This window comes from Manis pentadactyla, chromosome 7, assembly GCF_030020395.1.
Source record: "Manis pentadactyla isolate mManPen7 chromosome 7, mManPen7.hap1, whole genome shotgun sequence".
Classification (NCBI taxonomy): domain Eukaryota; kingdom Metazoa; phylum Chordata; class Mammalia; order Pholidota; family Manidae; genus Manis; species Manis pentadactyla.
In genome coordinates this window covers 29,614,497-29,640,193 of record NC_080025.1, presented here as the reverse complement: position 1 = coordinate 29,640,193, position 25,697 = coordinate 29,614,497, and the positions used below count along the sequence as shown (strand labels likewise).

The following is a 25,697-nucleotide window of genomic DNA, read 5'->3' as shown; positions in this document are numbered from 1 at the left end:
ATTCCATTGTGTATATGTACCACATCTTCCTTATCCATTCATCTACTGATTGACACTTAGGTTGCTTCTGTATTTTGACTATTGTAAATTCCATTGTGTATATGTACCACATCTTCTTTATCTATTCATCTACCGATTGACACTTAGGTTGCTTCTGTATTTTGACTATTGTAAATAGTGCTGCAATAAACATAGGGGTGCACATGTCTTTTTGAATTTGAGAACTTGTTTACTTTGGGTATATTCCAAGAAGTGGGATTCCAGGGTCAAATGGTATTTGTATTTTTAGTTTTTTGAGGAACCTCCATACTGCTTTCCACAGTGGTTGAACTAATTTACATTCCCACCAGCAGTGTAGGAGGGTTCCCCTTTCTCTGCATCCTTTCCAGCATTTGTTGTTACTAGTCTTTTTGATGTTGGTCATCCTAACTGGTGTGAGGTGATATCTCATTGTGGTTTTAGTTTGCATTTCCCTGATAGTTAAGGATGTGTAGTGTCTTTGCATGTGCCTGTTGGCCGTCTGAATTTCTTTGGAGAATTGTCTGTTCATATCCTCTGCCCATTTTTTAGTAGGGTTATTTGCTTTTTGGATGTTGAGGCGTGTGAGTTCTTTACATATTTTGGATGTTAACCCCTTCTCGGATATGTCATTTACAAATATATTCTCCCATACTGTGGGATGCCTTTTTGTTCTGTTGATGGTGTCCTTTGCTGTACAGAAGGTTTTTAGCATGATGTAGTCCTATTTGTTCATTTTTTATTTTGTTTCCCTTGCCCAAGGAGATGAGTTCAGGGAAAAGTTGCTCATGTTTATACTCAACAGATTTTTGCCTATGTTTTCTTCTAAAACTTTTATGGTTTCATGACTTACATTCAGGTCTTTAATCCATTTCGAGTTTACTTTTCTGTATGGAATTAGACAATAATCCAGTTTCATTCTCTTACATGTAGCTATCCAGTTTCGCCAACACCAGTTGTTGAAGAGGCTGTCATTTCCCCATTGTATGTCTATGGCTCCTTTATCATATATTAATTGGCCATATATGGGTGGGTTTATATCTGGGCTTTCTATTCTGTTCCCTTGATCTATGGTTCTGTTCTTGTGCCATTACCAAATTGTCTTGATTACTGTGGCTTTGTAGTAGAGCTCGAAGTCTGGGAGCGTAATCTGCCCAGCTTTATTCTTCCTTCTCAGGATTGCTTTGGCTATTTGGGGTCTTTTGTGGTTGGTATTTTGATAAGGATTGCATTGAATCTGTAGATTGTTTTAGGTAGAATGGCCATTTTGACAATATTAATTCTTTCTATCCATGAGTACAGTACGTGTTTCCATTTATTGGTATCTTCTTTAATTTTTCTCATGAGTGTGTTGTATTTTTCAGGGTATATATCTTTCACTTCCTTGGTTAGGTTTATTCCTAGGTATTTTCTTCTTTTTGATCCAATTGTGAATGGAATTTTTTCCTGATTTCTCCCTCTGCTAGTTCATCATTAGTGTACAAGAATGCCACAGATTTCTGTGTGTTAATTTTGTATCCTGCAACTTTACTGAATTCAGAGATTAGATCTAGTAGTTTTGGAGTGGATTCTTAAGGACTTTTTACATACAATATCATGTCATCTGCAAACAGACTGTTCAACTTCTTCTTTGCCAATATGGATGCCTTTTGTTTCTTTGTGTTGTCTGATTGCTGTGGCTAGGCCCTCCAGTGCTCTGTTGAATAAAAGTGGGAGAGTGGGCATCCTTGTCTTGTTCCCAATCTTAAAGGAAAAGCTTTCAGCTTCTCGCTGTTAAGTATGATGTTGGTTGTAGGTTTGTCATATATGGCCTTTATTATGTTGAGGTACTTGCCCTCTATACCCATTTTGTAGAGAGTTTTTATCATGAATGGATGTTGAATTTTGTCAAATGCTTTTTCAGTGTCAGTGGAGATGATCATGTGGTTTTTATCATTTTTTTTGATGTGGTGGCTGCTGTTGATGGATTTTTGAATGTTGTACCACCCTTGCATCCCTGACATGAATCCCACTTGATCATGGTGTATGATCTTCTTGAAGTATTTTTAAATTTGGTTTGCTAATATTTGTTGAGTATTTTTGCATCTATGTTCATCAGGGATATTGGTGTGTAATTTTCTTTTTTTGTGGTGTCTTTGCCTCGTTTTGGTATTAGAATGATACTGGCCTCGTAGAATGAGTTTGAGAGTAGTCCCTCCTCTTCTACTTTTTAGAAAACTTTAAGGACGATGGGTATTAAGTCTTCAGTAAATGTTTGATAAAATTCAGCAATGAAGCCATCTGGACCAGGAATTTTGATTTTAGGTATTTTTTAAATTACCAGTTCAATTTTGTTGCTAGTAATTGGTCTGTTCAGATTTTCTGTTTCTTCCTGGGTCAGCCTTGGAAGGTTGTATTTTTCTAGAAAGTTGTCCATTTCTTCTAGGTTATCTAGTTTGTTAGCATATAATTTTTCATGGTATTCTTTAATAATTCTTTGCATATCTGTGGTGTCCATAGTGATTTTTCCTTTCTCATTTCTGATTCTGTTTACATGTGTAAACTCTTTTTTTCTTGATAAGTCTGGCTAGGAGTTTATCTACTTTGTTAATTTTGTCAAAGAACCAGCTCCTGCTTTCATTGATTCTTTCTATTGTTTTATTCTTCTCAATTTTATTTATTTCTGCTCTAATCTTTATTATGTCCCACTTTTTACTGACTTTGAGCCTCATTTGTTCATCTTTTACTATTAATTGGGTACTTTTTAATAGGTCCCTAAGTTACCTGTCCTTATGTGCTTCTATTGCTTATTTTGACACAGAGGGGATAAGCATAATTTGCTGTATTTTTATTGTCATTGTGAATATGGAATTTAATTATTATAGCAGACTCAAGTGCACATTTAATGGCAGGGGACCAAAATGATTGTTTGTGTGGTTAAAAGTTCATTAGAAAATAGACCAAAAGATCAATTTATCTATAAATAATACTGAAGTTTGCTAATAAAAATTCCATGTTATGAAATACATTCAAAACACAGTGTTTGTTCTGGATCCCATCTTACTTTGGGTGAGTTCAGTAAGAATATTTCAATGCTTAAATAATCTTTTTTTTTTTCAGATAGTAAATATTGTATTTTATGGGACATACATATCTATCACAACTACTCAGCTCTGCCGTAGTAGTACAAAAAAATAAAGTTCAAAAGCCAATTACAATATTGGTGAAATATTCATACAAACCAAGTATAGTATTGAGACTCCCGATGAAAATAGAACATAGTTTCAAATAGAAGTGTCACCAGGTCCTTAACAGCTATATTGTTCTTGTCTACCTCTGCCTTCTGTCACAGCATATCTACAAGGGGTGATGGGGGTTGATCTCCAGGTGTGTTTTGGCTATATATGTGGCCCATTGTAGACTTGTCCCAAAGTGCCTGGGTTTTCATGATCTGCTTGTTGTCTGTCCAACCATTGTTCTGGTCACAATGCAGTGGGTGAAGACACAGGCTATTGGAGATTGTTACCTTCTCAGCCTTCTTTGATTTCTTTCATGAGCTTGCAGAGGTTCTCAAACTTGGCCTTGCTTTCCTCCATATAATTCATAGTGGCCCATTGGTATATAGTGTTGTGGAGAATGCAGTCTTCAGCGGAATGCTTACATGTGCATAAGCACCCAGTGGCAACAGTATTGAGGCATAACTGGTGAAGTGGTCTCTGGTGCTTCATGGCAGGGCCCAACACGATTTGTTGAATGAATATTCCTTTCTCCATTGTATTATTTTGACATCCTGGTTGAAAGTAATTGACCACAGATACATGGGTTTATTTCTGAACACCCAAATCTATTGCATTGATCTATATATCTATTCATATGCCAGTACCACACTGTCCTTATTACTGTAGATTTATAGTAAATTGAAAACCAGGATGTATGAGTCCTTTAAATAATCAACATAAATTTTAATTTCTGTGAAGGCAACTGACTAGGCAGACAGTATATTTCTGGAATTATGTTAAGAATTAAAATTACTTGGCTTTTCCTTTAGCTTAAGCTATGACTGGTCCATAAGATATAGTTAAATATATATGTGACCGGGAGCATCTAAGGAAATGGTTTTATATGTTTGGTGGTGTTTTTTTTTTTCTTAGCAGAAATCAAGACATAGTAAGAAGCTAAAGATAGCTTCTTAGTCATGAAGAACATTCCCAGGAAGATGATGAGTTGTTACTTACAAATCTGTGCAGAACTATAAGCTATTAAGATTTTAGGGAAAATTACCTTTGTGTTCTTTGATCATTGCCTGAGAACATTAATTAAAGGTTATGTAGAAAACCTTGCTGAAATTGTAAACTACTTACAGAAACAGTTATGGCTAGATGCCTGGAGACTGAGCCAATGTTTATTACTAGGAGAAGTCACATTGAATATTATGTAGACTCTATTTTTGCTGTGTTCTGCCTAAGTGGTAGATTGGAACCTTATTAAGTAAGTGTTTCAGTCCATAGATGTTTACTGAGAAACTGCTTTGTGTCAGACATGAGGTTTTGGGCAGTACAGCAGTGAATAAGAACAAGTGTCTGTCCTTCATGCACACAGTGTATCATGAATGATGTTGGCCATTTTCTCTCTGTGACTAGTTTGCTGAGCCTGAAGGAGGTAATTAGCCACAGGACCTGAGAATGTTTGCTAGAGCCAGTTTTGTATGGAACTCTACTATCTGTTTTAACAAAAATGATTGTAGCCTCCAGCTCTCCCTGCTATTTAACTGTGTGATTGAACTTAGGGAAATTGCTTAGTTGCTGAGTCTAATATTCTTTAGTGGTAACATACAGGTAATAATAGCTTTTTTGCACTGTCATTGTGAAGGCAAAGCACTTGGTTCAATGTCTGGCATGTTATTGGTGTTCAGTATGTAATAGTAGCCTCCGTGTGTGCTTCCTCCCTGCATAGCTCAGACATGATTCTGAGATGTTGATTCATTAATCTTTTAAGGAATAAGCAAACTGTTACAGTGTTCGATTTGGAATATTTTATTCAGATTTTTATGAAATAAGCACTCCTGTATATTACAAATGAAATACTCCAAGAGTTTCTCAGGCATTTAAAAATCATTCTTCTTTGTAAGTTAAGGGGTTTTCTGGTGAAATAGAAGTATTTTATGTGCAACCCTGAATTGCCCTTAGCTGGTAAGTTAGTGCCTTTGGCTTTGCCAGCCACAAAGTGCCAGGCTTACAGATTGCCCTCCTTGTCAGTCTTTTTTGGTTGAAAAGACTAAAGCTAGGTTGGCAATGATCATGGTTTTTAAGTTATTTAAGTATCAAAAAATACTGAATATTTTCTAATTTCTGAATTATTTTAATAATATTTAATATTTTAGTAGAATTCACTTCAGGTGGTTTTTTTTTGCATATCTATTTTTATAAGAGGTTTTAAGCAAAGAGGATACTTTTGGGGTTTGTCTGCCCAATTCTGAAAACTCACCTTTCTCCTGACAGGTATGGTCACTCTTCCCTTGAATTTTATGTGTCCTTCCAATTTTCCATCCTTTCTATCACATATAATTGGACCTAGGGATGGAAAACAGACTCTCCTGTATTATCTGGAATGATCTGAGAATTTGGAATTGGGACTGAGTGATAACTTGCTTTAAAACTGCTTGAACTGAAGTGATGAAGACTTGGAACACATCTGCAGATGTCTTTAACATTGTGTATGAGGAAACAGGAAAAGTTGGTCTATTGAGAGAAACAGTGGAAACTGGCAGAAACAAAGATGAAAGTCAAAAAGAGTACTGTCTGAGTTCCCAACAGCTTTCTTGGTCCTCCTGCCAGTACTTTGTGATACCAGCTATTTTTTTAGTACCTAGTGATCTTCCAGTAAGCGTCCCTTTTTTGCACAAGCTTGCCCAAATTAGTTTGTCTTACTTGATCACAAAAGAACCTCAATGAAAGAAGGTCGATTAAGCTTAAAACAAAAATAGATAGGTTTGAAAATCCACATGCAGAAGAAAGAAGTTAGACTCCTTCCTTACAGCACACTCAAGTGGATCATAGAGCCAAATCTAAGAGCTACCACTCAAACACTCTTAGAAGCAAACACAGGAGTAAATCTTCTTGACCATGGATTAGGCAGAAGCTACTTGATTATAACACCAAAAGCAAAAGGTAGATAAATTGAACTTCATCAAAATTAAAAACTTCTGTGTTGCAAATGATGCCACCAGGAAAGTTAGAAAACAATTCAAGGAATGTGAGAAATTATTTGTCTGATAGGAGCTTTTATCCTGAATACCAAAAAAAAAAACCACCCCAAAATCAAAAAAACAGCTCTCACAATTCAGTAATAAAAAGGTGGCCAATTTTTAAGTAGGCAAAGACTGAATAGTCTTTTCTCCAGAGAATAAACAAATGGACAAATACTCACGTGAGAAGATGTGTAACATTCATCATTGAGAAAATGCAAATCAAAACCAAAATGACATACTACTTCACATCTACTAGGAATGGTTATAATTAAAAAGACAGATAATAACAAGTGTTGACAAAGCTATGGTGAAATTGAAACCAACATACATTGCTGTTGGGAATGTAAAGTGGTGCAGCTATTTGGAAAACAGTTTGAGCATGATTCAAATGCTAAACATAGTTATGAAATACAGTAATTCCTCTCCTAGGCATATACTCACATGAAACATATGTTCACACAAAAACTGGTACACAAATGTTCAAAGCATTATTAGTCACAATAGCTGAAAAGTAGAACAACCCAAATGTACATCAGCTGGTGGATAGATATCATCTATCCATAAATGGAATATTATGGACCCCTAACAAGTAGTGAAGTCGTGATACATGCTACAACATGGGTGGACCTTAGAAACATGCTAAATGGAAGAAGCCAGTCACAAAAGACCGTACAGTCTATGATTTCATTTATTTAAAATGTTTCAAATAGGCAAACCCATAGTCACAGAGAGTCGATTAGAAATTTCCAGGGACTGGAGGAGAGAGTCGGGAGTGTCGCTAGTGGATACAGGGTTTCTTTTGAGGAAGGTGAAAATACTCTAAAATTAGATTGAAATGTAGATTTTTTTCCCCTAACATTTTCTCTCCATGCCACTGTCTTTTTGGAGGTGAATGGAGAAAGTTATGGGGTTAGGGGAAGATTTTGGACTTAGCACTTGCTGGAGAGCAGGGCAAACATAGCTGTTCAATCTGTGGTTTTGAACAGCTAATTTAATTTCTTAGAGCTTCAATTTCAAAACTTTAAGATGAGAATCATGCTGGACTAAAGTGGTTTTTTCCTCTAGTATTTATAGAAGTTTGGGAGGTTTACCTAAGGAAAATAATCATAAGGATATCCAACTTCGGTCTTTGTTTCAATTTGTCCACACCAGTGTAATCTTAGATATTTTGTGAACAGAAATGGTGTCCAGCTTTATCTAATGCTTAGTTATACATCTAAGAAAATAGGCTCTCCATCACTATTATTTAAAGAAATTGACATTTTAGTAACATTATTGGTGACCTTTGAACTATTAGGTTATAGATATAGAGGTCATTGAAATATTAACTAAAACATTCATTTTAACCTTCTCGATATATTTCATTTTTAATTGTCATTGATTTTTACTGTTTTTAGATATTAGTGTTGTATTTACAGATTATGTTAATTCCAGGTTAGTGTATTCATCTATAACTTGTTTTAAAAATATATCTACTGTATGTTACCATTTTCACCTTTTAGTTTATTTTTTGATTACAAAAAATTTTTAGTGATCTGATACTAAACTGATTTTAGAGAAATCTACTATAATTGCATCCAGCTTCATGATGGTAATTACATTTTTATGTTGCAGTTAAGTGATGATAAGGGATGGGTTTCAGTTTTCGTTCTTACCATTCCTTCCTCCCTCCCTCCCTTCTTCCAGCTTGGTAGCTACATGATCTTAATATGCTAGCTTTTTCTTATTTACAGAGATCCTGCATATTGTGATGAAAATTGGCTGAACAGAATCAAAACTGAAGTAGGAGATACTTGGAAGCTAAAGGTATTTTCTTGTTTTTTGTCCGTCTGTTCATTAGTCTTTTACTAGCATTTGTGTAATATTTGTTGATTTTTGATCTTTTGTATCCAGTGAGCTTTAGAAACTTAGGCAGCCTTTAGTAAAATAATCTAGAATTGAAGATTGGAGGTAACCTTAAGTTGCTCACTGAAATGGAATGGAGGTCAGGAAAGCACAGTGGCAGGGCCTGGGTTTGAGAGCCAGAATGCTGTGTCCGTATCAAAACACTTACTACCTATCGGAAAGTCCTTCAACCTCTCTGTGCCTTGGTTTCCTCATTTGTAAAGTGAGGATTGTAGTAAAATCTACCTCAGAAAAAAAAATGAGTTAATACACATAATGGACTTATTAGAGTGCGTGGTTAGTTGGTAGAGTTTGTTATTAGTAATGAGCATGATGTATTGTTAACTGTCCAAAACATTCAGAGAATGGATTCTTCTTCCTAGTAGCCTTAGCAAGAAATTCAAGCCTTTATTAAGATGACGCATTTCTTCTTTACTTGCAGAAAATCTGAATAATCTTACTGTTAAGTCTTGTTCAGTTACTCTCCAATGTTTGTCAATATGGTCATAACATTGAAAATGTAACATAATTGTTTATAAATCTTTTAGGTCAAATGAGCCATTGATAGTCCTTTTTGGATGGTTATGGTAATTCAGATATGCTGTTGATTTTATATTGACTTTATGATTGACTGGAATGATTAGTTCAGAAATTTTTTGTTAAATTACTTACTGCCTTTACCAAGGGTTGTTTTCTCTTTCTCCAAACAGATAAGCAACTTGAAGAAAATTTTAAAAGGAATCCTGGATTATAATCATGAGGTAAGGGCTTTTTTTTTACTCTGCTTAGAAGTATTACCATAGGATAAATTTTACATGAAGTAAAGGAAAAATTACCTCAAGATTAATAATTTATCTTCCATTGTATAGTTTCTAGGATGTCTTTTAGGTAGTTACTAGGTAGTCTTTTTCATGATAATATGGATAGTTTGTAGATGATTACTGATTTAAGTTACACTTTACTTTCTGCTGTCTATTAGCTCTCCTTTCTCACCTCATGAAGTAGTTTAAAGTCCGTACATTATTATAATCAACTCCTTTGCCTACTTCCATTCCTCAGCAGACCCTAGTCCTTAGATTACCTCAGCTTATTCTCCGAGTCTGCATCAGAACAGTTAAAACTTTGCTGAGGAAGAACTCAGAAAGTAGAACTAGTTTTACTTTATATTTCGTGACAACAGGTACCAAATGGACACAGCACAGCCTAGAAACCTGTTGTTTCCTTACTGGTTTTTCCCACAAGCTTACCTGCATTTATACCTACTTCTATACTTACATCATTTATATTTACCATCCTCGTAAGGAGCCCCATTATCTACTTTTCTACTCAAGCCCAAAACCTACAAATCATCCTATAGTCTTTCTTTTAATGTCATCAGGAAACCAGTTAGTTAAACTCCAAAACAGAACTTTCTCCATATCTGCTCCACTACCCTGTAGCATGCCATCACTAGCTCTTGCTTAGATTACTAGAGTCATCTAATCAGTAACCCTGATTTCATTCTTGCCCCTTCTACAGTCTATTCTCCACTCTAAGAATCAGCCAGGGTAGTTTTTAAAAATATAAATTGATTATGTTGCTCCTCAAAGTCATCCATGGTTTCCTACTACAGTGAGAATCAGATCCATACTTTTTACCATGAGCTACCAGGTACTGCATGACCCCTTGGCCTCCTATTACACTGTTCTCCCCTCATCCATCACAATACAGCCGCATTCACCCTCCTCCTATGCTTTTAGAGTATTTTTTCACTATAGGGTTATCAGACAGAGAGACCTACCCTTTTGTCTGCATATATGTCATTTCATTTGGGGCCAATTTCCCCATAAAGGAACCCTCCATTCTCCTTCCTGGTATAAATGTCTTACTGTCAGCATTTGGAATTGAGTGGAGTGAAGGTGGATGGGAGAATCTTACTTGGGGCATGAACCTATATGGAATCTGTTCTTTCTGGTGCCCTGGTTTAGAATCTCTCTGGCTCTGTTTCTTCAGAGAGGACACATCAAGCCTTTCTAGGGTTGGTGGCGGGATCGATGGTAGTCAGTTTCTTTGCTCAGTATACATACCACATGCCAGACTAGGAACTAACTTGCTATGACCTGAGACAGTTATACCTTAGGTATGGGAGTTACAAATAGAAATTGAGAGTAAGATTGGCGTAACAACTCTGTCCTTCCAGTGAGTTTCTGGTGCTGACAAACTGATCTCTATCAAAAAATATTCTATTTGGTCATATAAATGTAAATGCAGTTCTAATGTTTTTATATCCATTCAGATTTTAGGACAGCAGATCAATGACTTTATCCTTCCTGATGTGAACCTTATTGGGGAGCATTCTGATGCTGCAGAGCTTGGAAGGACACTTCAGCTCATTTGGGGCTGTGCTGTGAACTGAGAACAGAAGCAAGGTAATTTACTAGGTGTTAGTGTATGCATTTAAAATAACTAAGGGAAGTAGTACACACTGTATATTGTATATATAAGCCACCAATACAAACAAGCCACCCTTAATGCCATTTTCTGTGATTTTGCTAGAAGTTTGTTTTCAAGCCTTAAAAGAGTTGCAAGTTTGAATTAATTTGATTGTGATGATATTCGTTGCCTTTCTGCAAGACTGCATAATTCTTTGAGTAGATTATTTTAACTATATTGAATGTGATAAAATTTATTATAAATTGGACAAGGTCTAGCTGAATTAATAATATCAGTAATAATGATAATGTTATACTGAATTAGTTCAGCTCTGGAGATTTAAAATTGGATATTTTAGATTACAAGTACAAAGGATTTATATATTTTACAAATATTTACTGAACTCTCAATCTGGGGCTGAGAACACCATCTCAGACAAAATAGACACTGGACTCGTGGAACGTGTAGTTGAGTTGAGGGGACATAAATAATGCCACATATAACCATGTCATCTGAGTAGTGCTGAGTGGAGGTGAAGTGTGATGGGGGCGCCATCAAGGGGGTCATTTAAGCAAAGACGTGGAGGATAATGGACTAAGTAACTTGAATAGTAGAAACTGCATGTCAGAAAGACCTGGGTGACCTTTGAGGGGGAAACAAAAAGCAGCAGCTGTAACTGGAGAATAGTGAGACGGGTAGAAGATGATGGAGCAGAGAAAGGAAGGTAGGGGCTCTTTTACATGAGGATGACACAGTGTTTTACTGTTCCTTACATGACCTTTGAAGAATTCTTCTTATTTTTCCTACCTTACCCCTAGTAACGCAAAACAGGTTTTTATTAACTTGTCTATACTTTTTTGTGTTCTAGTGGTAATTTAATACTAATTAACATTGTCTTCTTGAAGCTATGACTAGTTTTATTGGTCTCTGATTCAAGAATTTTTTTCTAACAATGTATTCATTTATCTCTGTCCCCATTCCTTTTAGATTGTAGCATCCCATGCTCGTACATTACATTTTCATTGGCTTATTCAGCTTGACTAAAGAATTAGAATAGAGAATTTTCTACATTTGTGATTTTCGTATTACTGAAATACCTAAAAGTTTTTTGTTGAAGTCCAGGCGACTGGTATAAATAACATTCAAGACATTAAAGCCCTTAAGTAGATGTTTTGATTTTAAAAAGTATATGAAAATATTTAAAGTACTTCACTGAATTGAGGTAATGGCTTCTGATACATTTATTCTGTTAGATTCATCAGCTCTTGGGTATGCATAGCTGTTAAGAGTTGGCTAATTAAATTTTTTATGGGGTAGGAATAGAAAAAGACAAGGATGTGACCTATACAATAGTTCTCTGGAGAAGCAGATGATCATAGTATTTACCTAGCTTCACACACAGAACCATGTGTTCTGTATAATACCTAGATTCAGTTTTTCCTCTGAAATTGTGTATAAACGATAAAAACGTTGAACAGTTTTAACATCTCACTTTTCCAGAGGGCATTCTCTGCTCAAGAAAATGAATGTCTGGGTTGCTAAATATTAGATGTCAGTGCACATTTATGATATGTAGTGTAATCCTTACTATAGCGGCTCTGCCATTCACTACCTTGCTGACATTGGACCAGATACTCAGCCTGTTTCCTCATCTACAAAATCAGGTTACAAAACCTGATAGTCATAAGGAGTAAATGGAGCTCTATAGTGTATCTGCCTTGTAATCTGTAAAACACAATACAAACAGGAAGGGCTTTATGTTTAGCTGATTTGCAGTTACTAGAAGTAAGGAGCAATTGCTCAGCTCAGAACATTGACTCAGCATACATTTATTTGGCTGTCTGACATCTTAAATTGGGGCAAATGAATGGTGGTAAATTTGAAATAGCAAAGATTACTAGTAGAAACACAGTAATAGAATTTACTGAGCATCTCCTTTTTGCCTGATGCTATACTAGCAGAACAAAAAATACTTTTTACAGATTAGGAAAACTGGGCATTGTATGACTTGCCCACGATTGCTTGCGTGCAAGGCTAGACAAGGGCACAGACCCGTGTCTCATTCACAGTCATATTTAATACCCTTTTTTCTAAACTCTGCTGTAAATTTTGGACCAGGATAAACTCCCTGACCTGGCACACCTCATTCTCCAGCATTTCCTCATAGATCTGCATCCAATAATCATGTAGTACTGGTATTTTGGACTTTAAAGATTTGTAAAAGTTTTTTTCCAGAAATTGTACATTGATGTAGCTCTCATCATCATTTTATCATTTAGCATTTTACGGTGTTCGCGGGGAAGGGCCTTGACGTGGCAACACTGCTTCTTAACTAACGCTTCCCCTCTCACACCCTACTAACCCCCTGTCCCCCCTGTCCCACTGGGATGCCCCTCACGCCCAGGAGGCCGTCATGAAGGTGACCTTCCCCACTGTTAGTACTGCTGCTCTTCTCTGCCGTGCTCACAGTCTTTTATTTTGAAGGCTGTTCAGTCATCCTGGCCATGCCATTTTCTTCATAGCCTCGGACTTCTCTGTGTGGTACCTTAGAACAGAAGATCAAAAGCATTCCCTTATATTCCAGCATTTATAGGGTGCTCCTCAGTGGGCTCAGACTGAAGGAATTGTTTTCTTGGGGTTTTTTATTTTTATTTTTTAACCAAATCTTGGAAAAGTTATGGTATGTTCCTACTGCTGGCCTAAGAAAAATGCCTGTGATTTAAGTGTAATGTGTATATTTTATGTATCACCACACATTTGACTGGGCACAAATATTTTTAGGACAATACTTCCTTAAAAACATGTTTTTGATTGACTAAAAACTTTGGCATTAACAGTCAGAATGTCATAATTTTATAGTGCTGTCAAAATATATATTTTTAAATAAGTTACCTGTCAAGCAAAGAATTATCCTTCGGCATTCCAAATACATGAATGTTTTGCCAAAACATTAGTTTAACAATTTCGCACGACCTCTTCATATAATACTTGCAGTGCCAAGACAAGCTTTTGGTGTTTGTTTTTTAAAAGTGTGGGAAGACAGGCAAGTTAAGACTAAAATCTCCTTATTTGTATCTTATATTCCTTAAAATGCTTCTTATTTCAACCTATTTACCACAGTTGTTTACCAGTGGAATCCAGCTGGCCTACTGATTTTTTTTTTTATGCTTAATGCCACTTTTCTCATCCACTGTTGGATTTGAAAATAATGAAAACTATTTCCAAGGCTTTTTTAGAAGGCAAGGAATTTTTTTTTTTAACTTTGTCACTACTGTCAGCTGAGATCCTGCTCTTTCTGGGCACTCATGAGGGTAAGATCACCAGAGCTCAGCTTCGGCCTCTTAGAGATGTGACCATTACTTCAAAGCCCAGGGTGGTACCACCATGTGGCATATTATACATATGTATGCATGGGTGCCTTATTTACATGGGTACAGTATTATACAGTGTTGTATAATATTGTATACGGTGTAACTATGGCATCGGTTTCTATCTTAAATTCATCTTACTTCTTTGTCCTAAGCAGTTTTTAAGTTCATTAAAATTTTTTTTTCTATAGTAGAAAACATTAAGGTAGGAATTATATACAGTTCAGTGCTTTGATATCATATAAGAATAAAGCACAGACTTTTGTCATCATGTATCAAAGAATAATGTAAAACACAGATACTTTCTAAATTTTAGGAAGAGTAATACAGTCCTTTCTATCCTGGCTTTTAGGCTTTACCATTTCACTGTTTTCCACTCCCGAGATACTGCATTCCTGTAACCTTTAACTGTAGTCTCAACTTTAAAAGGAGTGGTGGGGGCCAGGAAGGATAAATACTGTGATTTCCAGCCTTCACTTTACCTATGGCACATATATGTAACTATGTGAGGAATTCCTAAGAAGAATCAAAACACAGGAAACTACTTAAAGAATTCATGAAGTGTTAGCCTTTATTCCCTTGACTATCTTTAACTTGGACAGTGACATTCCAGATTGTTGTTTTCAGAGTACATCCAAGCCATTATGATGATGGAGGAATCTGTTCAGCATATTGTCATGACAGCCATTCAAGAGGTATGTATGGAGCTTTGTGCTTACCATTTGTGAGAAATTCAAGAAGCAAACATGAGTTTAAATCGTAGACATGGAAATTTTTTAAAGATACTCTCCTTATTTTTTGAGAAATTTTTTCCTTTATGGTTACCATATAGCTTGTCTTGTTTTTATTTAAAAAGTCATACTCATTTACATTTCTCATTTTATTCAAATTTTAAACATTTATCTTACAGATATTCAGTAACTATTCCTAATTTTTAAACACCTTAATGAACTAGGAATTGTAGACTAATTCCTAAAGCCATTGTGAATACCTATTTAAACCAGCAGTCTACGTCACACTGAATTATTGGTTTCTTTGACAGAAAATGGGTCTTCAACTTTAGCCACATCCAAACCAATTTCTAGATGATAGTTTATTTTGGAGCTATAGTGGATAGAAAGTATCTCCTCTACCCTCTCAAGTTCTCTGCTGGGGCCTATATAACAGATGGACAGATTCAGAAAAGCTCACATATTTATTTAATATAAGTTTTACATGATACGGGAGCCTTAATGAGGAAGTAAAGAATAAGAAGTGTTTAAACCTGAGTGTTCTGATGCCAAGTTTGATGAGGAGTAGAGAATTGTGGAAAAATGCATTAGGACACAAAAGGGTTTGAGCTGAGTGTAGTCGACTGGGGTAAACAGCAAGTCCCGCTCGCTCAGATTGCGTTCAATATCCCTCCGTCTTCAGAAGTCGGGAAGCTCCTTTCCTCCAAGTACAGGGAGAGCACTTCTCACATGAGGCTCTTAAGGACCTACCTCAGGGAAGGGCAGAAAATCCTTCCTGTACCTGCTGTTTCTCGAATTCCTTCAGCTTGAAATACTCAGTATGCCAACAAGTAAAAATGAAATAAAAACTAATAACTGGTTGATCTCAGGACATGAAAATGTTTTTAATTGTAAAAGCAATGGAAGAAACCCTTAAGGAAACAAGAAAGAAGTACAGGGCATGAATATGCAATATAAATACAACAGACAAATATGAAAAATGCTAAGTGCAGATTAAGGTAAAATGTTTGTTTTGTAATCCAACCGACTATAAATCCAGGAGTTCCCACCACCCCCTCAGGTTTGGTAATTCGCCAGAATGACTCACTAAACTCCGGAATGATGGCAGTTTTGCTATAGCGGAAAGATGCAAATCAGAGCCAGCTCCACCCGCATCCCCATGCACAGAATGAGAACTCGGAGGGTTCCAAATGTGAAGTTTCTGTGGTCTGCTCCCCATGGAATCAAGGCAGGTCCCACTTCCAGTACATTGATGTGTGACAGCACAGAAAGCACTGCGCCAGGGAAGCTCCCCTGAGTTTTCACCCCCAGAGGTCTTACTAGGGTTTCATTATGTAGGCATGATTGATTGGGTTATTGGCCATGACGTTCAGCTCAAAGTCCAGCTCCTGTCTCCTCCCCAGATGTCAGGCTGATAGGAAGTGGTGCAAAGCCCCAGCCCTCTAAGATATGGTTGGTTTTTCTGGCATGGCCAGTGCCCCAGCTGGAGCATCTCCTGAGCTTAAGCTGTCTAAACTGTCTAGCTTAAACTGTCAAAGACTCTCATATCAGTCAGGAAATTCCAGAGCTTTAGGGGCTACCTCCCAGGAACTGGGGCAAAGGCCAGCCAGATTTTTTAATACGGAGGACTCAGATCTAAGCAGTGCTTTTTGTCAGTCAGTAAAAAGGATAAACTGGCACATCTTTTTGAATGTGTTAAGCTCTTTTATTACATAAAATACAAGGTCGTTGGTGTAAAAATACATAATGATGATCACCCAAGCAAGATGTAACTTTAATTTTCTCGTAAGTGGTCCTGGATTGGGTCTCTGGTCATCAGGGGCCCAGCTTGCTTGTATCTATGTTTGCCATCCTTCATGCATGGTTCCCACCTGGCGGTCCAGATTGGGCTTCTCAAGTTCCAGTGAGCACATTCACATTTCCAGCCAACAGGAAGGACTGCAGGAAGGGTTACCTACTTCTTCTAAGAAAACTTTCAGGAACTATCACTGCTGCTAGCCAGATATCCTTCACATAGCCCCACAGGGACACTAGGAAATGTGGTCTTTATTCCAGTTGGTCATAGATCCAGCCCAACTCTGAGGGTTCTTTTATTAAGCAAAAACCAGAAGAATAAAGGAGCCCCTAACAGTTCTGCCTTATTGTAATTAATCCTGTAATTCAACTTTTAGGAATTTACCCTAAGGAAATCTAAAATGTAAAGATGCTTATTAAGAATAGTAATAGCAAATATCTAGCACCTACTGTGAGCTAGATAGTGCCAGTATTTACTAAACATATTACAGATACTAGCTCATTTAAAATTCACTACAGTTGTAGTTAATGCTACTGAAATGTAATATTCTCTTAGAAATTGTTAAAATGGCAAGTTTTATCTTTTTTTTTTTTTTTATTGAAGGGTAGTTGACAACAGTATTGCATTACATTAGTTTCAGGTGTACAACACAATATTTCAACATTTATATACATGATAATTCTAGGTACCAGCTATCACCATACCAAGTTGTTACAATATTTTGACTATATTCCTTATGCTGTACATTACATCCCGGTTACTTATTTATTTTACAATTGGAAGTGTGTTTATATATATATATATATATATATATATATATATATATATATATATATATTTTGTGAGGGCATCTCTTATATTTATTGATCAAATAGTTGTTAACCACAATAAATTTCTGTATAGGGTGGTCAATACTCAATGCACAATCATTAATCCACCCCAAGCCTAATTTTCGTCAGTCTCCAATCTTCTGATGCATAACGAACAAATTCTTACATGGAGAACAAATTCTTACATAGTGAATAAGTTACATGGTGAACAGTGCAAGGGCAGTCATCACAGAAGCTTTCGGTTTTGTTCATGCATTATGAACTATACACAGTCAGTTCAAATATGAATATTCATTTGATTTTTAAACTTGATTTATATGTGGATACCACATTTCTCTATTATTATTATTTTTAATAAAATGCTGAAGTGGTAGGTAGATACGAGATAAAGGTAGAAAACAGAGTTTAGTGTTGTAAGAGAGCAAATGTAGATGATCAGGTGTGTGTCTGTAGACTATGTGTTAATCCACGCTAGACGAGGGCAATAAAACATCCATGTATGCAGAAGATTTCTCTCAGAACAGGGGGGGTGAGGTTCTAAGCCTCACCTCTGTTGATCCCCAATTTCTCACCAGATGGCCCCCTGCGACTGTGCCTGTCTTAGGTTGTTCATCCCTTGAGGAATCTTACCCGTCTCTGGCTAACCAGTCATCTTCCGGGGCCATACAGGGAAATGTTAAGTTGGTAAGTGAGAGAGAAGCCTTATTGTTTGAAAAGGTTAGCTTTTTACTTCTTTGCATATTTATGCCCTGTGGCTTCTATGCACAGCATTTGTCTTGAGGTGTCTTTACCACTTGGAAGAATTATGATACTCGGTAAATTCGACACGTGGCACGAGTTCTATTTAAAGGTTGTGATTAGGTAGGAAGAAGAAAAGCTATAGAAGTAGCAGGCAGAAGAAAACCTGGGAAGATTGATTATTTCTTTGACATATCTTCTTGTAGAGTAACTTCAGCATGGATAGGTTTTAAACTACTAATTAAATTGTGCACACACATTAACATAATAGGAATATAGTTACCTAACCAAAGCATACCTGTAATCACCAGCCATCTCCAGTGAAACCAAGAAAACCAGTTAGGCACCTTAGGCATTTGTGAAAACTTATCTATGATATGGTGGATATTGTCCGACTGAACTTAAACAGTCTGAGAGAATTCAGATAAACTAGAACAACCCATTCCTGGGGACTGTTCATATCCCATATGTTCTTTTAACGATAAATAGTCTGTGGTTGTAAGATTTTGGAGTGCTACAATTTGCACTTCTCCTAATTCTTGGTTGAGTTCCAACAGTATAGATCCAGTCCAATTTTTGTTTTACTGTATGCACAGGCCAGCTTAGATATCTCCTTCCTCATTCCCATGGCAAGTCCAGGAACTGGTGGGATGAGTGCATCTACACCTGTGACAGTGCGTGGATCTTTGTTGGAGTTTTTTTTTTTTTGCTGATCATCTTCTGTCATGTGTCTTCCCGAGAGTGCTGATGTTGGAAGTTCTTTTTCATATCGTATCTTAGTTCATTTTCTGGGTAGCCAAATTAGGCTTTGGTCCTCTGTATAAACACAAACAGACCCTTTGCCTACACTTTTATATGCCCTTTATATCATTGTGTAGAACTCATTAGAGGTCACCACATAGGAACTGCTTTTTTTTTTTTTTTTTTTATCATTAATCTACACTTACATGACAAATACTTTGTTTACTAGGCTCTCCCCTATACCAGGTCCCCCCTATATACTCCTTTACTGTCACTGTCCATCAGCATAGCAAACTGTTGTAGAATCACTACTTGTCTTCTCTGTGTTGTACAGCCCTCCCCTTTCTCCCACCCCACTATGGATGCTAATCTTAATACCCCTCTTTTTCTGCCCCCCCTTATCCCTCCCTACCCACCCATCCTCCCCAGTCCCTTTCCCTTTGGTACCTGTTAGTCCATTCTTGAGTTCTGTGATTCTGCTGCTGTTTTGTTCCTTCAGTTTTTCCTTTGTTCTTATATTCCACAGATGAGTGAAATCATTTGGTATTTCTCTTTCTCCGCTTGGCTTGTTTCACTGAGCATAATACCCTCCAGCTCCATCCATGTTGCTGCAAATGGTTGGATTTGCCCTTTTCTTATGGCTGAGTAGTATTCCATTGTGTATATGTACCACATCTTCTTTATCCATTCATCTATCGATGGACATTTAGGTTGCTTCCAATTCTTGGCTATTGTAAATAGTGCTGCAATAAACATAGGGGTACATTGGTCTTTCTCATACTTGATTGCTGCATTCTTAGGGTAAATTCCTGGGAGTGCAATTCCTGGGTCAAATGGTATGTCTGTTTTGAGCATTTTGATGTACCTCCATACTGCTTTCCACAATGGTTGAACAAGTTTACATTCCCACCAGCAGTGTAGGAGGGTTCCCCTTTCTCCACAGCCTCGCCAACATTTGTTGTTGTTTGTCTTTTGGATGGCAGCCATCCTTTCTGGTGTGAGGTGATACCTCATTGTAGTTTTAATTTGCATTTCTCTAATAATTAGCGATGTGGAGCATCTTTTCATGTGTCTGTTGGCCATCTGGATTTCTTCTTTAGAGAACTGTCTATTCAGTTCCTCTGCCCATTTTTTAATTGGGTTATTTGTTTTTTGTTTGTTGAGGCGTGTGAGCTCCTTATATATTCTGGACGTCAAGCCTTTATCGATGTGTCATTTTCAAAGATATTCTCCCATACTGTAGGGTTCCTTTTTGTTCTATTGATGGTGTCTTTTGCTGTACAGAAGCTTTTCAGCTTAATATAGTCCCACTTGTTCATTTTTGCTGTTGTTTTCCTTGCCCGGGGAGATATGTTCAAGAAGAGGTCACTCATGTTTATGTCTAAGAGGTTTGTGCCTATGTTTTCTTCCAAGAGTTTAATGGTTTCGTGACTTACATTCAGGTCTTTGATCCATTTTGAGTTTACTTTTGTAAATGAGGTTAGACAATGGTCCAGATTCATTCTCCTACATGTAGCTGTCCAGTTTTGCCAGCACCATCTGTTGAAGAGACTGTCATTTCACCATTGTATGTCCATGGCTCCTTTATCAAATATTAATTGACCATATATGTCTGGGTTAATGTCTGGATTCTCTAGTCTGTTCCATTGGTCTGTGGCTCTGCTCTTGTGCCAGTACCAAATTGTCTTGATTACTATGGCTTTATAGTAGAGCTTGAAGTTGGGGAGGTGAGATCCCCCCTACTTTATTCTTCTTTCTCAGCATTGCTTTGGCTATTCGGGGTCTTTGGTGCTTCCATATGAATTTTTGAATTATTTGTTCCAGTTCATTGAAGAATGTTGCTGGTAGTTTCATAGGGATTGCATCAAATCTGTATATTGCTTTGGGCAGGATGGCCATTTTGACGATATTAATTCTTCCTAGCCATGAGCATGGAATGTGTTTCCATCTGTTAGTGTCCCCTTTAATTTCTTTTAAGAGTGCCTTGTAGTTTTCAGAATATAAGTCTTTCATTTCTTTGGTTAGGTTTTTTCCTAGGTATTTTTTTTTTCTGATGCAATTGTGAATGGAGTTGTTTTCCTGATTTCTCTTTCTGTTGGTTCATTGTTGGTATATAGGAAAGCCACAGATTTCTGTGTGTTGATTTTGTATCCTGCAACTTTGCTGTATTCCGATATCAGTTCTAGTAGTTCTGGGGTGGAGTCTTTAGGCTTTTTTATGTACAGTATCATGTCATCTGCAAATAGTGACAGTTTAACTTCTTCTTTGCCAATCTGGATTCCTTAAGTTTTATCTTATATATATTTTACCAAGGTAAAAAAAAAATGAAAGAAAAAATAAACTACAGGTCTTTAAGGTTATATACTGTTATTTCCCCCATTTTGTAAAAGAGAAAATGAAGGCATACAGTGTGAGTAACTTGCTCAAGTTCACAAAGGTGTAGTTAGAACTCACATCTAAACTCATGCCCTTAACCACTGTGTTGTATTACCTCAATTTGTTTATTTCAGCGTTATTTTCTAGTACTGAAACATGAGAAATAACATTAGAAATAACTGCCCAGCAATAGGGGAATAGATAAATAAATTATGGCACAATAATGTATTGGCATATTGCTTTGGCATTAAAACATTATTTTGAAAAATATGTAACGACATAGGTGAAGGCTTATATAAGGAAACAGGGTACATGAACAATATAGTCTCACTTCTGTTACAAATTAAAATTAAGATGAATGAAAACAAACTTGCCAAAATGTTAACCTTCTCTAAATGATTGGGTGTTCTATAGTCTTTTCTGTATTTTCCAATATTTCTATAATAGCAGGTATTGTATCTAATCAAGAATATTTTTTATGTAAAAATTTGTACTCCATGTAAGAATTTGTTCGTTATGCATCAGAAGATTGGAGACAGACGAAAATTAGGCTTGGGGTGGAATAATGATTGTGCATTGAGTATTGACCCCCCTATACAGAAATTTATTGTTAACAACTATATGATCAATAAATATGAGAGATGCCCTCACAAAAAAAAAAAAAATATATATATATATATATATATATAAACACACTTCCAATTGTAAAATAAATAAGTAACTGGGATGTAATGTACAGCATAAGGAATATAGTCAAAATATTGTAACAACTTGGTATGGTGATAGCTGGTACCTAGAATTATCATGTATATAAATGTTGAAATATTGTGTTGTACACCTGAAACTAATGTAATGTAATACTGTTGTCAACTACCCTTCAATTAAAAAAAAAAAAAAAAAGAAGAAAACAAATCCTGAAAAAAAAAAATATTTTTTTTAAGTTAAAATCAGTAACTAAGTGATTTTTAATTTTATGAATTATTTCCCAAAGGATTATTTAGAAATTCAGACAAAGATTGGGCATAATAGTGTTTATTAACTACTTCATATTAATAGAAATATGAAGACAATATATACCTATTAGAAAGCAAGTCCTTAAATTATGGTACCTCCACATCATGGAATATTATGTAGCAAATAACAATTTGTTTTAAAAATAAGGGTATCTTGTAACAAAGGGAGAACACTTGTCAAGTGAACAAAGCAATATATAAAATTGTACGTACAATTAGATTTTAAGAATATATGATATGTCTTGTATGTACCTACTCCTTTTCTTCATTTAGCAGATAGTTATTGAGCACCTAATATGCACTAATAATTGTAGTAGGCATTAGAGATGCAGCTGTGAAAAAGATAGATGTGGCCTCTTGCCTTAGAAAGTGTTAAGTCTTGTTGGCAAAATGGCCAAACAGGCAATTCAGTACATTCCAAACATTTAAAATGAAAAATGCCACAATGGGGGAAATATAGTTGTGCTTCAAGGGAGTATCTAAGTCAGTTTGGGGACATTAGGGAAGGCTTCTCAGAGAAGGTGGCGTATAAACTGGGCACTGAAATATGAGAGGAGGTGAGGAGGAGGCAAAAATTGTTCTCCAGTCCAGGAGACTAGAGAAGCTAGGCCTGCGAGGCGTGGTGGGGAACTGAAAGAGGCACGGGCAGCAGCACTGTGAGGCAGGAGTGCTTAGAAATGAAACAAGGTACAGAAGATCATTGGGATTTTGAGCATTTCTGTTTAAAGAGTAGGCATTTGGAAACCAGTTAATAGATTTTAAGAAGAAAACACGTTGAAACCTGTATTTGAGAAAACCCACAATGTGAGAAGAATGGATGGGAGGAAAACAAGGCTAGCAGGAGGGAGAGCAGCTAAGAGGCCTTAGTACTTACTTACCAGTGAAGAGTGGCGGAAGCCTGAACTAAGTCCTGCGGGTAGGGTGGAGACAAGAGGGCAGACCTGGAACTCGCCAGAGCTTGAAACCAGTAGACTGAGGGATCTGGGGGGAAGGCAGAATCGTGAAGTTAAAGAAAGGCTTTTGTAAGAGGGCAGGTTACTTTTGGTTTTGTTTTTTTAATGCACATTCTATTTATATCTTTATTCAGGTGCTACCAACTTTATTTTTTTATTTTTTTAAATACACATTGAAAGGAAATGAGCGACACACAGCAGCAATTTACCGGAGAAATCCGCTTTATTGGGGAAAGGTGCTGGGTTATATAGGAAGGGGCATGGGGTGATTGAGGTGTCACTTCTACGGGGCTGGTGGCTATTGGCTAGGTGGTGGGAGTGGGAGTGGGGAGAGAGGTGATTGGTCTTTAGGTGGCGCCGTCGGGAACTGAGGACCCGGAAGAGAAGCTGGAAGTTCGCCATCTTACTGGTGGGGGCCCTTCATTCCCCCCTTTCTCCTCTATGGGGTTGTGGACGTTGCTTTCTTTCTGACTGCTTCCTGCTGAACGGGGGCGGAGAAGAGAGTGAGGGCTTGAGGATTGGGGGGAAAGGGTTGATAGGACTCCCCACAGTAAGGACGAGTAGATGTGGACTTCTTCAGGTTGGAAATCAATGAAGGTTCCTTGTAACTATAGGTCAAGGACTTGTTGATTCCAATGGTGCCCAGAGGATACGGGTGCCAGAAGCCAGGCGTCTGCGGCCATTGTTTCCAGGAACAGTTTCCAGCGGAGAGAGGGGTACATCTCAGCGTTTGGTGAGGAGGTCACGTGAGGGTGAGGGATCTTCTGTGGCTAAAAGCTGGTAGTTCCTGAGTAAAAGCTGGTTGAAAGTTTGATTAGAGATTTTTCCAACTTGGGATTTGATGAACTTTATTATACAGGGTAAGAAGAGACAGGCGAGAAGAATGATTATTATGGGGCCTGCAATGGGCCAGAGCCAGGTAAGGAGAGGGTTTGTTAGTATTGAAGAGAATGGGTTGGAATTGGAAGCAGAGTGGAGGCTGGAGGCAAGGTCGTTGAGTTTGGTAATGTCAGTTTTTACAATGCCGGATTCATTGATGTAATAGCAGCACTCTTCTCGAAGGAAGATGCAGGTGCCGCCCTTTTCGGCTGTAAGCAAATCTAAGGCCCGCCGGTTTTGAAGGGTGACCTCAGGGCTCCCTCAAGTTTGTCGTTGAGATTTCTAATTGCCCATAGAGAGTGACCCAAGGCTCTTCCCGAAAACCCTGCCTCAATGGTTGAGGTGGTCAAAGAGATACTGACCATTATGGGAAGGAAAGCAGCCCTTTTTGTGTGCAAGGGCAAGGGAGGTTGGAGCTTAAGAAATTCTGCCATGCTATAAAGTGTAAGCTGTGGGATTAGGGTGATGAGAATGCGGGGTATATCGGAGTTGGGAGGCAGTGAGTTGAAGAGACTGCCATTACACTAAAAGAAGTGTCCCGGTTGAGTGAAAGTCTTAGAGCTGGAGGTAGGGGTGTAGATAGAGAGACAGTGAAGTGCGCTGGAGGGGGGTGGAGCTGGGCCTACACAGTGGTGGATGGTGAGATTATCTGCGTATTCTGGTTCTCATAGGGGTATGTCTGCCAGGGGGCAGAGGGGTTGTCCTTCTGCATGGAAGGAGTAGTTGGAAATATTAAGGGGCGTAGCGGCCAGCAATGGGCGCTGTAGTTATGTGCACAAAAAACAATTGGTGGTGTTGAGGGTGTGGTTGAGAAAGATGGTGGTGTCTTGAATAAGCTGTAACTAAGAGTAGGAGGAATAAGAAGATGAAGAAGTGCCATCAAGAGTTTGGATAATGACTTTTTTGGAATGTCCCATATCTGATGCAACTTGAGAGATCTGGGAGTGAGAGGGAACATACTCTCGAGAGATATGAAGGGTTCCGTGGGAGGTCGAGGGCCCCCATAGTAAACTGAGGCTGTGACCCCGGCGGCCCATCGAGAGTCCCAGGGATCTGGGATTGATAAGGAGAATGAGCCGTTGGGGTATTTCATGAAACGGTTGGAGGAGTAATACTGTGGGTACTGGGAGTTACTCATGTAGTGAATGGCGCAAGACCTGTAGGGACATCCCCCGTAGGTGTCTTGCTATCGCCTGCAATAGGCTTGTTTTTGGTCATAGAGGAAGCAGAGGTAGGGAGAATAAAGGTAGCTGCTAGTGAACACTTCGGTGGAGGGAGGAAAGTGGAGGTATAAAGCCTCGGAGCAGCGTTTCAGAGGGCAGTCTGATGTGGCAATGAGGGCAGTAACTTTTGTTTGATGCTGCGTGTAAGTCTGTCTTACTTTGAATCGCCATACAAAGGAGGCTGGGGTGGCGGGGAAGACAATAGGAATGAGGAGAAAAAGCAAGAGAGTGGTAAAGGAGGAAAAAGTCATGATTCGGGTATGGATGGCAAAGGGGGTGAACGGGATTTTGGAGGAAAGAGGGCAGTAAGGTCAGGAGTCTGGAGGGAGGGAGAGTCTGTAAACTTTTGTAGGTTAAGAGATCTTTTAGGTGATGTGGGGACAGAATGGTAAGGGGCACCCCGAATGTCAGTTTATGAGCTTCTTTCTGCAAGAGCTGTCCAGCGGCTAATGCCCATGGGCAGGGGGCCCATCCCCGAACTGTGGGGTCTAATTGCTTGGAAAGATAAGT

The 25,697-nt window shown here is 37.8% G+C and overlaps 1 pseudogene; it reads left to right on the top strand.

Moving 5' to 3' along the window:
• The window catches only part of LOC130684340 (protein Hook homolog 3-like), an 83,541-nt pseudogene that overhangs the window by 29,500 nt on the left and 28,344 nt on the right, over positions 1 to 25,697 (top strand).